Source organism: Mustela nigripes, chromosome 5 (genome assembly GCF_022355385.1).
Source record: "Mustela nigripes isolate SB6536 chromosome 5, MUSNIG.SB6536, whole genome shotgun sequence".
NCBI lineage: Eukaryota > Metazoa > Chordata > Mammalia > Carnivora > Mustelidae > Mustela > Mustela nigripes.
The window spans coordinates 125,447,014-125,461,581 of record NC_081561.1 but is presented as its reverse complement, the minus strand read 5'-3'; the positions used below and the strand labels follow the sequence as shown (position 1 = coordinate 125,461,581).

At 44.9% G+C, this 14,568-nt stretch overlaps 1 long non-coding RNA gene across 1 annotated transcript; it reads left to right on the top strand.

Moving 5' to 3' along the window:
- The first annotated feature begins 10,140 nt into the window (after positions 1 to 10,140).
- On the top strand, positions 10,141 to 12,688 carry LOC132017481 (uncharacterized). Its single transcript, XR_009404291.1, has 3 exons — positions 10,141 to 10,553; positions 10,682 to 10,961; positions 12,373 to 12,688. It is a non-coding gene; the product is annotated as an uncharacterized LOC132017481 (long non-coding RNA).
- The last annotated feature ends 1,880 nt before the right edge of the window (positions 12,689 to 14,568 follow it).

The following is a 14,568-nucleotide window of genomic DNA, read 5'->3' as shown; positions in this document are numbered from 1 at the left end:
CCTTTGATTACTGCAAATGTTTCTGGTTGGCTATAAAAAACCTTTATTAGGTTGAGACTAATTGAAATTCAAGCAGGAAAATCAAAGGAAGACATGCAAAGGAGAAAATTTTCATCTGGAGAATATTAACCCTATTATATGAATGCTATGAAAACTCAGATTTATAGTTGCCTTTTGTGGATGATCTCTTGTTATCCAACACACTCAGAACTTCTTTAGTTACTTCTTTGTTGAATTTCCTGGTTTGGGGGACACCTGAGTGGCTCAGTGGGTTAAGCCTCTGCCTTCGGCTCAGGTCATGATCTCAAGGTTGTGGGATCAAGCCCCGCATCGGGCTCTCTGCTCAGTGGGGAGCCTGTTTCCCCCACCCCTCTCTGCCTGCCTTTCTGCTACTTGTGATCTCTCTCTCTCTCTGTGTCAAATAAATAAATAAAATCTTTTTAAAAAAAATTTCCTGGTTTGGGCAGGGGTGGGGGGCAGCCTTTCCTTCCTTATATAAACATGCCCTATTCCAGTATTATAGGCATGCTCCCTGAACCCACAAACTGGGCTTCTCAGCATCTGCATGGAGGGGCAAGCCTTGAAAGGCGGTAGTGGTCAGTTATTGGTTACATTTCTGTTTCTGCCCCCATCCCTTTTCCTGGCGTCCCTCCACTTGTGAGTGATGGCTGGGTCACTAAACCGAGCCGGAGATAGGCAGTCTGAGAGACGGGCACTGCTGAGAGCAGCAGAGCTAGCTAGCTGTTTGAGATCAGGCTCTTCTTGGTCTGTGACTGCAAGAGGTCACATCTGTCTTGGATGAAACTGTCAAGCACCAAGCTGAGTGTCGAGCTGCAGAAGATTTGCAGCACACACCTTCTCTGCCCACTACCTATTGTTCTGACCTTACCTGTTACTTAGGCCTGGACTCTAACTTCACAGGCTCTCTGGTTTTTACTCCAAAGGGCTATGTATAGTTTTCCAAATACGGCCTGCAGTTTCCTGCTCAGTGGCTGCCCAGGATTTTATCCGCTCAGAATGCCCTTCACCCAGCGTTTGTGGGTCAGAATCCTGCTCAGACTTCTGCAGCCTCTCAGGACAACCCCGTCCTTCATGGAAACTTCCTGAGCCAGCTGCTCACTCATGCCCACGCTGGGGCTCCCTCTGATGCTGCCTTCTGTTTCATATTCCAGTTCTCACGGCTCGTGGTAGATTCGTTGGCTAGACTGAAATCTTTGTGAGGACAGGCACTTGACTTACCCATTTTTTAATTCCTGAAAGGGCTCAAAGCTTTGCAGTCGTAGGTGTTCAATAAATATTTGTTTAATTTTGAGAGCTTTTGTCACATTAAAACCAGTCAGGCTGTCTTCCAGAGAATTCTCACCCTCTCCTGCCAACTGCATGGGTGCACAACCCTAATTTAGGGACTAAATGGCCTCCCCCACCTCCCTTTACAATTGATATCAGCCAAATTCTGTCCCTGCAAAAATTCTCTGGGAATGTAGCCATTGGGAAAACACATTCACTTACTCTCCAGCCTAGACTAGCGATCCCTTTGGCACTGAAATAATTTACTTACTTACCCAATGTCAAGGCTGGATAAATGCAGTTTACCTAAGTACTAAGTTTACTTACTAAAAGCTGGGATTGCAACAAGCATCTTACAAAGAATTTGCATGGGTACAGAAGCTGTACCTTTTGTGTGTCTTCATTTTTTAACGTTTAAATGCTATTAAATCATTGGCTAGCAACTTGGATGTAACATATTTTATTACAGATACCATTTGAAAACTTCAGTATCTCCAGAAAGAGAATTCAGGAAATACCAAATGTGTGAGTCTTCGAGAATCACAACGTAAGTGCCTTATCTATCCCCAAACTGGTTAGGAGTTTCTCCTTGCCCTGTGCATAGGTCACTTGTTTCTACTGAAGCTAATACTTTCCTTTAAAAAAAAAAATTTTTTTTTAATTTTATTGAAGAAAAGTAACCTCAGACCTCTCTAATTTCTAATGTAGGGTATCCCAAGGGAAGCAAGTAATGGAGATTATTAGATTCCTCCGGTCCCTTTCCCCTCAAATTCACACATGTGAGTTCCAAAGGGCAATTATTCCTCTTTGGTCCATGCTGATTATTTATGTCAGGAGGGTAATAAGGTCATTTATTTGAACGATTTTCATCTGGTGTACTTCTAATATTCTTGCCTCACTCCTGACCACTCAAATCAGTATCACAGGGAGACCAGCATCTCTCTCCCACCACCAAAGAAAATGATGAAACAAAGGTGATTTGAGTCTGAACTTTCTGCTCCCAAATTTATCATCTTCCCGGAGCACAAGGATTGTATGGCTTTAGTCGTTTAAACCAGTAACGGCTCAGTGGTAATGTTAATCCTTTAAACCAATGACGGCTGAGTAATAACTAGTATCACGTGTTTACTATTAACTCGATGGATAAACCTCCAAGATATGACCTACTTTTCAAAACCTTTTTATTGAGTTCAGAAATTGCCCCCGGCAGAATCAGGAAAACAAGGTACTGTACTAATAAAAGTAAATGCTACATTATAATACATTATTAAGAAGACCTTGTGTTAGATACTTATATTTTACTGTGAAAACTGGAATCTGATTAGTTGGCTGAATGGGGATTTCCTTCCTAAAAGATTGTCCTAGTGCTTCCCTAGAAGCCACCGAGAAATCCTGAAACTGCTCTATAGATAACGTCAACTCACATATGTTCGGCAAGATCATATTTTTGAGGTAGTAATCTATATTTTTATTCTCCTGTCCCTTCCCTTTCTCTTCCCTGCCTCCAAGCAGAAATTCCCATCTGGGTTTATTGTCTTGGTGAAGGGATGAGATGGAACGGAAAGTGGAAATCGTCCTCAAGCTTTCGTTTCTAAAAGCATAAGCCCCAGCAAGGAGATGACTTGAGCCAAAGGCAAAAGCAGGAGGATCCCGGACAAGGCGGTGGAGAGGAGCAGGGGCTGGCACGGGAGCTTTCCAGCAAGCTGGCTGGAGGCAGGCCTGCCCTTCGAGAAGACATAGTGTGAGCCATGGCCACAGACTAGAGGCCTGTGGGCCAGACCTGACTTTGTTTGGCCATGTGAATTGCAGTCATTCACACTAAAAATCTGGGCAATTTCACATAAAATTCCAGGTTTGGGTTTCTCGGAAGTAATTGGCAGAGTTGGCCGTACTGGATTCGGTCTGTAATGACACCCAATGGCTGCCTGCCTTAGATAAGGAATGAACTCTGTAGTTTTCCGAAGTCCCCACTGCTCCCTGCCTTATCCCTCCGCTGACCCCAAGAGTTAATCACCCTAACACTTCCACTGCTGTTTTCTGGACAATAGAGGATGCTCCTCTTTACCCAGGATTTCCCCCATAAATGGAGGAACAAAAGATAGACTAAAGATGGTTCACATTGAAAGAACCCAGGGAGCTAGTGCATTTTCTTGTAGAAGTGATGATCTTATGCGTTGAATAGGCAATCCACTGGCTTCCCCCATGAATTCTTCTTGCTGCTTGCTTTAGGCAATTGCATCAGGTATCCCTGTTCTAGGCAGCCTTGCAAAGAGATGACGGTGTGTCCCCGGTCAGGCTTGGCAGAGCCATTGCCCGCAGGGGACAGTGAGCAGAATGGTGGATGACTTAGCCAGAACCGAGGTGGGCAAATGCCTATAGGAGAGAGGCTCTTGGAAGCCCACTGAGAGTGGGAAAGACTCCGAAACGATGGGGCTTAAAATAGAAAGTAAAATATAAACGTGGTTATTTCATGCACACAAATGGACGGACTCGGAACTGCATACGATACCTGTATTCTCTCACTGGCGTGGTTACTTAGCTCAGGGCTCTAGTGGCCCCAATGTACATTCATGATAGAGGCTACCAGAGCCTGTCCTGGGGAAAGACAGCAGGACGTGTTGTTCTTTTCCTTGTGGATGGGGGAAAGATAATGAACACTAGAATTGTGGTTCGGGGACCATCACCTGTTTTAGAACTATATGATGGTATCTCTCCCTTTCTGCATGGAGTTTTGATTTAAAATAGGGTTCTAGGGCGCCTGGGTGGCTCAGTGGTTAAGCCGCTGCCTTTGGCTCAGGTCGTGATCTCAGGGTCCTGGGATCGAGTCCCACATCGGGCTCTCTGCTCAGCAGGGAGCCTGCTTCCTCCTCTCTCTCTCTGCCTGCCTCTCTGCCTACTTGTGATTTCTCTCTGTCAAATAAATAAATAAAATCTTTAAAAAAAAAAAAAAAAATAAAATAAAATAAAATAGGGTTCTAGGGCAGGGTGCCCAAGTCGTTCAGTCGTTAAGTGTTTGCCTTCAGCTCAGGTCATGATCCCAGGGTCCTGGAATGGAGCCCCACATGGGATGCCTAACTCAGCAGGGAGCCTGCTTCTCCCTCTCCCTCTGCCTTCTGCTCCCCCTGCTTGTGTGCTCTCTGTCAAATAAATAAATTACACCTTTTAATTAAAATAATAATAAATAAAATAACATAGGGTTCTATGGGTATCTTCCAGATAGCATCCGGGTTGGGCATATGAACCTTTGTGTTTTTGCTGCTAAACCAGAAATGTGTTTTTCAAAACCCCAACTGTTATGTGCCCGGGTTAGTTATCTCAATAGTTTGCTCCCCTCATTTATAACCAATAAAAATAACAGCTCTCCTTTATTGAACTAACCTTCTGCCAGCCTGTAGCAGTGCTACACCTAACCGCCTTGTTTATAACCCCCCTGTAGGGCGGGGTTGCCTCGTGCTGTGAAACAGAAATGGAAACTCAAATCAGAAGCAAGCTTCCAAAATCTCACACTTAGTGCACGCTGGAGTCGGGATTCAAATCCAGATCTGTGTGACTTTATAAGCCCGGCACTCTATAGCTAGCAAGTCTACAGCATTTATTGTCACTCGCTATTTGCAGGACAGTGATTGGGCAGAGGGGTGGAAATATGAATGCAGTGGCCAAGTATCCAAGGAGCAGCAAAATTAAATTAGGCACATTCTTTAAAAATAAGAGGGAAGGCAGTTTCCTGCAGTGACAGGTTTTATAAGAATCCTTAGATTTGTGCTGGTAGCAGAGGAAGTTACATCGTCAGCAGAACATTGACTCTGGGACCCTGGGCTTCTGGGATGCTAGGACGGAGTCCGGGTGAACATATTACTCTTTTCCCCATAAGTTGTAGTGAATCCCCCAAAAGACATTGAAATCCTTACCCTCAGCATCCGTGAATGGGACATTATTTGGAAATAAGGTTTTGTTTTGTTTTTTTAAGATTTTATTTATTTATCGGGGGGGGGGGAGCGAGCACAGGCAGACGGAATGTCAGGCAGAGGCAGAGGGAGAAGCAGGCTCCCTGCTGAGCAAGGAGCTTGATGTGGGACTCGATCCCAGGACGCTGGGATCATGACCTGAGCTGAAGGCAGCCGCTTAACCAACTGAGCCACCCAGGCGTCCCTGGAAATAAGGTTTTTGAGGATGATCAAGTTCAGATGAAGTCATTAGGTTGACTCCACTCCAGTATGACTGGTGTCCTTATAAAAAGGAGAAGTTTGGGAGCGTCTGGGTGGCACAGTCAGTTGAGTGTCCGACTCTTGATTTTGGTTAAGGTCGTGATCTCATGGGTCATTGGGTCTAGCTCTGTCTCCAGCTCTTTGCTCATTGGGAGTCTGCTTGAAGATTCTCTCTCTCTGCCCTTCCCCCGCCCTAGGCACATCTGTGCTCTTTCAAATAAATCTTTCATAAAATAAAATAAAATAAATAAAAAGGAGAAGTTTGGACGCAGAGGCAGGCACGTACAGAGGGAAGATGATGCGAAGACGTAGGGAGAATGCCATCTCTGAGGCTACCAGGCACAGCTGAGGCTACCAGGCACTGAGAGAGAGAGACCTGGAGCAGATGCTTGTTCACAGCCCTCAGAAAGAACCAGCCTGGCCAACAAACACCTTGATCTTGGTCTCCTTGACTCCAAAACTGTGAGATAATAAATTTCTGATGTTCTAAGCCACCCAGTTGGTGGCGCTTTGCGATGGCAGCCCTAGCAAAGAAAAACACCATCCAGCCTGTATTCTTTTAGTTGTTTTATTATTATTTTTGAAACATTTTGCTTATTTTATTTTATATTTTAATTTTTTGATATTTTATTTATTTATATGACAGAGAGAGAGAGATGACAAGTAGGCAGAAAGGCAGGCAGAGAAGGGAGGGGGGGAAGCAGGCTCCCTGCTGAGCAGAGAGTCCGATGCGGGGCTCGATCCCAGGACCCTGGGATCATGACCTGCGCTGAAAGCAGAGGGTTAACCCACTGAGCCACCCAGGTGCCCCATTTTGCTTATTTTAGAGAGAGAATGCACCAGCAGGGAGAGCAGCAGAGGGCAAAGGTGAGGGGGACAATCTCCAGCAGACGGTGCTGAGCACAGAGCCCAATACAGGGCTCGATCCCAGGACCCTGAGATCACAACATGAGCCTAACCCAAGAGTCAGATGCTCAACCGACCGAGCCACCCGGGCACCCCTGTATACTTTTCAAAAAGAGAAGATTCAGTTGTGTGGCTTTGTCATCATCTCCTTCAGAGTCCTCCTCTTGAGTGGGTCTGGGACGCCCAGGAAGGCTGGAAATTGTCCACATGCAATTTTAAAAATCCGTGTATCATGGCTTGGCTCCCATCTACAGTCTGTGTCCAAGCCACAGCAGGGAAGAGCCCCTTGAGATCCTTAGTGCGGAAGGCAGCGGGACACACACTGGAGTCCTGCCCAAGGGTATCTGAAAGACGTGAATGAGAGTCCCATCAGGTAAGACCACTTAGGCTGAGATAAAGGCTGTCTGCACAAAAGGTCTAAGCGGGAGCATAGACCCGGGTGCTACTCCCCCTGGTGGGGAAGGGGGTGGTGAAAACACAGCAGAGGAGGTTTTGGAGGAAGAACAGGCATTGACTAGGAGACTCCAAAAACCTCAAAGGCACAGGCAGAAGAGGCAGAAATGCCTGGCCGGGCAAGGAGAGCTCTAGCACTCCTATACGTCTTAGAGCAGAATGGGATTTTCCGCAAGGAAAAGGTGAGTTTCTATTGTAGTCGGCACTATTTCTGTTTTGAACAATTAAACTGGGAAATAAGTAGCCTGAATTGGAAAACAGCAGAAGAACTAGTACTTAGGCTGTAATGCCGGTCGTGCCAACCGCGTGATGCTTCTAGATCCCGGCACATATTAGGTCTGCAATAACTGTGTGTTACAGGAGAGGATGAGTTACAAACCACGTAATCTCTCTGGACATTTGTCCTTTTTCATCTGTTCAAAAATGGGATAGATCGATACGGGGAGGTGATACATCTACGCCACCTCTCTCAGATCCGTGCTCAAAGGCAAACAGGGTGACAACATGTGAAAGCACTATCGTTACAAACGTAAATGTTTATGTTCCTCCCAAATCCATATGTTGAAGACCTACCCCCCCAGGTAATGGTATTTGAAGATGGGGCCTTTGGGAGATAATGAGGCTTAGATGAGGTCGTAAGGGTGGGGCCCTCCTGACAGGATCAGTGCTTTTTTAAAAGATTTATTTATTTGAGGGGTGCCTGGGTGGCTCAGTGGGTTAAGCCTCTGCCTTCAGCTCAGGTCATGACCTCAGGGTTGTGGGATCAAGCCCAGCAACGGGCCACTTTGCTCAGCAGGGAGCCTGCTTCCCCCTCTCTCTCTGCCTGTCTCTCTGCCTCCTTGTGATCTCTCTCATTGCCAGAAAAAAAAAAAAAAAAAAAAAAAAGGGATTTATTTACTTGAGATAGAGGGAGAGCAGGCCTGAACAGGGGGGAGGAGCAGAGGGGGAAAGAGAATCCCAGGCAGACTCCCTGCGGAGCGTGGAGCCCAACACGGGGCTCAATCTCACAAGCCTGAGATCATGACCTGAGCTGAAACCAAGAGTTCAGACACCCAACCCTCGGAGCCACCCAGGCGCCCCAAGATCAGTGAGAAGAAATACCCAGGGAGTTTGCTCTTTTCCTATCCACCGTGGGAGGACACAGCGGGAAAGTAGCTGCCTGCAAACCAGGAAGAGGGCTCTCACCAGAACCGGGCCATGCTGGTGCTCTGATCTCAGACTTCCAGCCTCCAGAAATGTGAGAAGATCCATTTCTGGATCCCTAGTGTAGGGTATTTTTGTTACGGTGGCCGGAGCACACTAAGACAACAACGGAAAGAACTTCATGAGGCTCTATACCGGGGAGGGGGGTGCCGTCCTGGCACGTGGCGCGGATCCAACCTTGATTAGCTGCTTGCTTTTGGGCTTGTCCCTTCTAACGGCATGGGGGTTCCAGGGACGTTTCCAGACACCATTCATGCAGACTAGGACCCATCCTGTTCCTCATGTTCGACCCTTTGTTTCTTCATCTATAAAAAAAAAAAAAGGATAAGGAATGGAACATGATATCTAAAAGCGACTCATTTATCTTTGCAGCAGATACTCGGTGAGAATCCACCATGTCTGAGGCAGGAGCCCGGTGTTTGGAGATGGAGCGCTGGGACATGGTCTTGCCTCCCGGAGTTCACAGAAAGGTTCTTACAGCTTCCCGGGGACAGAGTCTCTGTATTAGGCACCTCAGGCTGCCGTAGCAAAATATCACAGACTCAGGGGCTCAAACCACAGATCTTTATTTCTCATAATTCTGGATGCCAGAAGTCCAAGGTCAGGGTACCAGCATGCTTGGTTTCTCCTGAGGCCCCTTCTCCCTGGCTTGCAGATGGCCACCTTCTCTTCACGTCCCCTGATGGCTCTCATGTCCCCATTTCTTTGTGCGCATCGCTGGTGACTCTCCCTCTGCTTTTAAGATACTTGAGAGACTCTTAATCTTAGGAAACAACCTGAGGGTTGCTGGAGGGGAGGGTAGATGGATGGGGTAACTGGGTGATGGACACTAAGGAGGGCACGTGACGTTAAGAGCGCTGGGTGTTGTGAAAGACTGATGAGTCACTCACCTCTGCCTCCGAAACCAATAATATATTATCTGTTACTTAATTGAATTTATTTTTCAAAAGATTTTATTTATTAATTTGACAGACAGAGATCAATCACAAGTAGGCAAAGAGGCAGACAAAGAGAGAGAGAGGAGAAAGCAGGCTCCCCATGGAGCAGAGAGCCCGATGCAGGGCTCGATCCCAGGACCCTGGGATCATGACTGACTTGAAGGGCAGAGGCTTTAACCCACTGAGTCACCCAGGCGACTCATGTTCTTAGTAGAAATTTTTAAAATTTAATTGAATTTAAATTAAAAAAAAAAAAAGAATACCAGTCATTGGACTGAGGCACACCGTATGATCTCATTTAACATTAATTACCTCTGTAATTAAGAGAGTTTAATAATTTAGAGAGTTTATCTCTAAATACAGTCCTCCCAGCACCCGGGAGGCTCAGTCGGTTAAGCATCAGCCTTCAGCTCAGATCATGATCCCAGAGTCCTGGGATCCAGCCTGCGTCTCCTTCTGCCCCTCCCCCAGCTTGTGTGAGTACGCACTCTCTCTCCATCTCTCTCAAAAAATAAATAAATACAATTTTTTAAAAGTTATTAAAAAATATAGTCCATTTTCTGAGATATATTAGGGGTTAGGACTTCAATACATGCATTTAGGGGGAGGTCAGAGTTGAGTTCCTAACAGCCTCTATGACCAGGAAAGAAAAGATGCCTCAGAAGTAGAGCAGGGGCCTGTGGCCCAGACCTGGACTCCCCGAGGCCTCTCCAGGAGGAGAGCTAAGTTGCTCACCGAAGGATGCGGCTGGCGGCAGGGGCTGCTCTTCTGAAGAAACACTCTGCGAAGCACAGACCTTGTGTATTTCACTTTTTTGTGGCCTCTTGACTTTCCTTCTTTTTTTTTTCTTTTTTTTTTTCCTCTGGCCTTTGGTAGGAATAACAAAGAGGAACCCAAAAACATCATTCCAGAAGCCAATGTGCCTTGGGCAAGCCACCTTTCCTTTCTACCTCAGCTTCCTTCTTGGTATAATCAAGTAGTTAGCATTTATTATTTCTCAGACCTTAATGTGCCATGATTCTCGGGAAATCCTTAGGTACAGTCACGGTTACTTCTCTAAAATACTGACAATTCATGGGACACCTGGGTGGCTCAGTGGGTTAAGTTGCCTGCCTCCTGCTCGGGTCATGATTCCAGGGGCCTGGAATAAGTCCCACATCCGGCTCCTTTGCTCAGTGGGGAACCTGCTTCTCCCTCTGCTGTCGCTCCCTCTGCTTGTGCTCTCTCTGATTAAATACATACGTACCTAAGATACTGACAGTTCAGAAGCTTGGGGAAGGGGAGACCCAAATTCTGCAGCCAAATGCCGTTTTTACTTTTGGAGCCGTATTAAGATCTTGCCCTGTTTTCTACTAAGAACATGGAGATAAAGGGGAGCCTGGTGACAGGAGAAAATCCAGACTCTCCCACCAGCTCTGCGTGACTTAGCTACTCTCGGGAGACTTTCCCTCTGCAGGTCCTGGTGACGACTCAGGCCTTCATCTGTGGGAAGGGAGTACAAAGCTGCAAAAGCAGTGGATGCCCATTGTGAGAAAAAAATGAAACCCAACAGGACACAAAGGTATTATGTGAACAAGTCAACATCTCCCTTTCCTCCCTGCCATCCTGTAACATTGGCTCCCCCATTTCCCCCGTCTTCTCACACAGAAATAACATGTGCATTTTTTTTTTTTTTTTTTACAAAAACAGGATTACACATGACACACAGAAGTGCGAGGGCACCTGGCTCCAGGAATCCCCAACAGACCAGGCTCAGCCCGTCGCCACTGATAAAATCCAAAGGCAGAGAAACAAGTGGTGGAACAAGGAAGGAATTAAAAAAAACCATTTTTTAAAAATCATCTATATACCCGGACCTGGGGCTCAAACTCATAACCCAAGATCCAGTGTTGCATTCTCTTCCAACTGAGCCAGAAAGGCACCCTGCACAAAAAAGGAATTTCAAAGAGGCCAATAGCAGAAAACAAGGGTGTGTTTCCTCTCTCGGGAACTATGGCCAGAAAAGTGGAACGACTTCCAGGTTTATATAAGGAAAAATGTGGTGCAAAGGTGGGCGGGTACCTACAGGTAGGCTGAGAAGGTCAAAAGGATCATTGTCCTGGAGTCAGTCCTGGGTGGGGTCTTACGTCTTACGGGCTCAGCCCGGTCCTTATGGCTTCGGGGGTAGTTTTGGTTCGCTTCTAGGGATGGTCTTGCCCTCCAGGTCTTCTGACTGAGCCTAGAGACAAACTGGAAAGAACCCAACTAGAAAGTTGAGGTCAAAACCGAGGCAGCCCAAGTCTTCTTTCAAATAGATCTGTGACTGTCTTTTACTCAGTAAGGTGGTCTAGACTTTCTTCTGTCTGTGTAGAAAAAGTACTTCTCTTTCTAAAGCCTGTGTAGTATGCCTGGCATGTGTCATTTATTGAGCAGGTTTTCAAATCACCTCCCATTTTTTTTTGCTAACATGAACGATCCTGCAGTAAACAGACTTGCAGATGTAGCTTTGGTTGAGTATCTCCCCGGGAAGGAGTCTTAGAAATAGAATCACTGGTCCTCGAGTTCATTTCTATGAGGTGTTTCATTGTATAGAAAGATTTTTAGGCAGGTCAACTAAGACCAAAAAAGATGTATCTGTGTATGTATATAATTTCATTTAAAGGCTCTTTTGATCCACAGCCTGAAATCATTTCTTAAAAACTGGCCGGTTACTAGGAGAGTATGTCTTCTTTTTCTTCTTTTTTTAATGGGCACCGATGGGCTGGGAAAGCGGCCTCCCTTTACTCCCTGCTCCCTGCCAGTCACAGCTGTGTGATCAGTGTGGGGACTCCTCTGACTGCAGGCCCTTGGGCGCCCCTCTGGGCTCCGGGGCGCTGGGCCTGCGATGCCTCCAGCCAGCTCTCTGGGCTTGGGATGAGCTATAGTTCAGATTGGCATTTGTTTTCTCAAGGGCTTGAAATTGAGAGAGGGATTGCAGTGATTTTCACTCTTCCTAACATTTCTTTTTGCAAAATCCTATTGTGCAAGCCAGATATTCAGCTAAAATCAGATCTTAATGGCTGTGTTGGGTACTTAAAATCGCAAGCTCCTATAAATTATTAAATAGTCCTTCCACGCAGAAGAACTGCCCAGCACAAATTCTCTGCAGCATTTTCATTCAGAACTTAATCTTTTCCCCCATGTTGGGTCGTTTACCTCCTCTGGATTCCACTAAAGGTAGGTCTCCCCGCCCCCACGCCCCAGCACACAAGGGGTTAAACTGAACTCCCGGAGCCTAATTTCCCAAACAAAAGCCAGTTTTGCAAGTTAGTTTTCAAGGTGTGTCTTTCCATAAGTTCTATTTAATGAAGTTAATACGTGTTCCCACTTCCTTTTTTTCCTTCTTACTTTTCTGTTGTCAGTATTCATGGAATCTGGATCTGTCAGCTACTTCTGTTTGAAGTGGAAGAATTGGCAAAATTATACATCCAGCAGGCAAGAAATAAAGTGGAAATGTCTCACAAGTAACAGTGAAATCTGTTGCGTTGTTTTAAGACTTAACCACTGAGGGGGGAAAAAAAGCCCTACTAAATATTGTCTTGGCAACTATAAATATATTTTAGCGATGATAAAAACCTTTAGAATAGCAGTTACAAGATAACTGAAACCTAATGCCTGTCTGTCTGCCACTCTGAATTATATATATTTACATTATGTATATATCCCATTCTTTATTAAAGGCTGTGCAATTCTCCTTTTGAGTTGGTCTAGTGTTTTGTGTGAATCCTTTGTATGGTCAGGGAGCCCATCTACCTGCTGCTTCTGACTCAGGTAAGATTGGAAATGAGCTCCTTAGATCAATTGCAACAACTCTAATTTGAAAACTTGAAAATTTGCATTTCTAATTTCTAATGCAAAGAAAACTTGCATTTCTAATTAAGGAATTGCCAATCATGCAGATATCTAAAACTCAGGGATTTATTAATTATTTTATTTTTAAGGTCTTTACACACATCCCCATGAACCAGGACCCGGCGTCACTCCTACTGACTTTGGGTTGTGTTGGGCAGGAATTGTTTTTTATACATCATTCCTCTCCCCATCTTACTCCATGTTTATTCATCTTTTTTTCAGAAGGCATTACTTTTATTTGCATGCACTTTCAGATCTATTTTTTTTTTTCAGACCTTTTATTTTTTTAAGCCTCCAAAATACAAGTTAAACTATTCCAATGCAGCTTTGGCTGTTGTCTTCAACTTCATATACTATTTTCCCTTATGAAACAAAACAAAAAGAGCATACAAAACCATTTGAAGGTAGGTCATTTCCTAGATAGCAATGATTTCCTTTTTTGTTAATAACTTATTTGGAATGAACAGCTTTGTTAAGTAGATTGATCCTGTTATGCAAATTAAGATGTGTAATTTATAATATTCAAGGTCACTCTCATTTCTCTAAGATGTTTTAAAAAGTCAGCGGTCAGGTAAGCATGCTGTTCGCCTGAGATGCTATTCATTAACAAAACTACTATATTTGACAAAATTCTTGGTTTCAAACACAAGGAAATGTTGGTTTCTATTTTTATTTGAATTGTTTTATTAAATTCCTCTCTAAACACCTCAGTTGTTACAGTAGAGGGCCGGCTAAAGCTATAGATCGTCACAACACCTATCTCATCTAATCCCCTTTGTAACAACGTAACAAGGTCATTTTACATTTTTAAACCACTTCTGTAAAGCGGTTTAAAAATGCAAAGTGAGCTTAAATGCTACTCTTAACTCTTCCTAACTCTTCTACTGGGAAATCCTAGAAAACTGAACTAATGAAATGCAATTTATACTCTTTAAATTCTAATTATAACTGTCACATTAAATTGAAGGTGAGACTAAAACTGCTGTATCTGTTAAGTGAGTCAAGCGATATACCGTATTATACATGTTATTTAATGTGTGAGTGTAAAAGTCAAGTTCCCGGCAGAAACCGAAGCGCCTCCATTCCGTCTTCTGGGAATGTATAAATTAACCATTCTCCCCCAAGCGGTCCTCCTGCCTTCCTCCCTCCGCCCTATTTTAAATGTAGATAGGGCGTCTCAAGTCTTTTGAATTTGAAGGGCTGCTATCTCGGCCCCATTCTTTTCATCATCCTGTTTTGAATGACACTGAGCACGTATAGATTCTTTTATAAAAGCACCCCCTGGATGCAGAGCTCGGTTCTCCCCGAGGCTTGCTAATTTTGCATAGCAATTAGTACTGACTTCTCAAAATGGGCTATCCAAATACAGCCTCCGGAATGTTCCACGTAGTTCCTCAAAGGTCTTAGATAACCGTGCGCCTTTTGATTTCAAACCCGAAGGGAAAGAACTTGCATAATTACGAAATTCCCAACTGGAGGGGTCCGGAGGATACGGTAATCCAGACCTATACGTTAATTCAAACCCTCCCCGCAACTGGGCAGCAAGGAGCCAGCATATGCCTTCTTTTAAAATCTATTCTACCTATTCACTGACCGCGCAGGGCTGGGCCACATGGCTCGCTCCTGCAGCCAGTCAGCTGTGAGCAGCAGATGGGATCATTTGCATTTTTCTTTTTATATTTACTCCGACCGGCAAATTAAAGGAT